Below are 2,014 nucleotides of genomic sequence, written 5' to 3'. Positions count from 1 at the left end.
TTTTTTTTTTTTTTACATCTTAAACCATAATTAGATGACCATTGGTTTCATCGTCCTTATTGCTATTTCCCTTCCATTCAAATATAATCTCTCATTGACCACCAGCACAAAGCATTTACAGACAAATCCACCTTAATGACCTTTGTTCGTTCACATGCCTGTATGTGTGTGCACTTCGAGCGAAATGATCTATGAAAACTCATTTATCTTTTTGCAAAAAATAGACGAGACAGCTGGGTGCGGGAGAGTAACCCCCCCCCCAACTGTCATCTGATGTATAACGTACGTTTGATATGTGTTCGAGGACTCAAAAGCGGCAGGAGAGGTGAAGTGTTGTTCAAGGTAGACAGGTCATGAGAGAGCCCTTATATTTTATAAAGCAGGACTGAGGTTATAATGAGATGTACATGTGCAGTGGAATCTGATAGGAAAGTAAAAAAACAAAAAAAAGACTTAAGTGCAATATGGCACATCAAGACGCTGAAAGAGAATGAAATGTGTATGTAATTAATCAAAAGGGGGTGTCTGTTGGCCAGAATTTAGAGAAAAAAATAAAATAAAGGACAGCTTAAATAAAGTGATACATCATTTTCACTTATGTGTATCTTGGGCATCCCCAGGGTAACGGTTGCTACACTTTTAGAATCTGCATTTTAAGTGGCAACTAACTTTTAAAAGAGTGAGGAAATCTTTGAGGCCAAAAAGGTCAACGTGATTTTGATTAAAGCTTCACAGTCTACTGAAAAAACAGAAAGCAGAAAAGAAGTGTTTCTGAAAATGTGCTTCACATTAAGTTGCAATGCTTCTTATCACATAGAAGCAATGTTAAGGGTACCGTGCAAGAAATAAAATGCCTCTTTCTAGTAAAAAATACCTATATACTGTGTATATATATTTGTATATTTCACCAACACCATCTTCATCACAAAGTCAGAAAATACACTGACTGCACAAGAGCACCATACCAGAAACTCTCTGAAGCTGTAACAGTAAGGACGATGAAGTAATGATAAATGGTATCAATAAATCTCTTCATATCAATATCAGTATTCCCATTTGAAGTTTAAAAATTGTAAGAACAATCATAGTATTAAAACTCGATATTAAGCGTTGTCTCTCAGATCCCCTCGGCTGGGTGGCTGCTTGTTTCCTCCTGGATTTCGTCGAGAGAGAAAGGCCACTCCTGGAAGGAGCAGGGGCGATTGGGTGGGAAAGAGCAAGAAAATGGCAGTTTTTCCTCTTCCCCTCCCCTCTCCTTTCCAGTCTCCCTCGGACGGAAGGTCTGAACTGTTGAACAACACTTGCCTCAACGCTGAGGAAGTCTTTCTCGGTAAATAAAATCCTCAAGGGGGTACTTCTCTTCCCATTGTCACATATCCAGTCGAACAGTTGAAAGCAGTCTGTCTCCTTTTGTATATCTTGGATCCGAACATATAGTGTGTCTATACATAAGGTGTCCCATAAACTCTTAACACAATTACTTGCAAGTGTGTGTGTCTACATGTTGGTGTATGCATGCAGGCATGTATAGTAGTAACTGGGGTGCCTGTGTGTGTGTGTGTGTGTGTGTGTATCGGTGTGATTCTTTATTTTTATTTTTATTTTATTTATTTTTTTGTTGGTCTGGGCACTTGATTTTGCTACAAATTTGTGATACAGTGACCAGTCTGTATATATGTCATTATAAGACTTAAGATGATAAAGAGCTATAGAGAAACACATAAGATCCTGATCACAGGACCCGCAGAGAGGACAGAGCCCTATCAGTGGTGAGGTAAAAACAAGACATAACCAATCAAAGCTGAAAACACAGACAGCCTCCTTGGTTTGAACCAAGTCATCTGTCTGGACCCTCGTCGCCTCTGAGAGACGTGGAAGCTGTCCTGATATACGGCCCTGCGTCGTCCTGCGTTCACCATGCAGACAGACAAAGCCTCACATCTGCACACATTGACCCCCATTCATCCTCAAAAATTTGGACACAATGTTAAAAACTAACATCCACTCACACTGG

The sequence above is a fragment of the Etheostoma spectabile genome, chromosome 15 (assembly GCF_008692095.1).
Source record: "Etheostoma spectabile isolate EspeVRDwgs_2016 chromosome 15, UIUC_Espe_1.0, whole genome shotgun sequence".
Classification (NCBI taxonomy): Eukaryota; Metazoa; Chordata; class Actinopteri; order Perciformes; family Percidae; genus Etheostoma; species Etheostoma spectabile.
The sequence above is the reverse complement of the archived record's forward strand: the minus strand, read 5'-3'. Positions refer to the sequence as shown.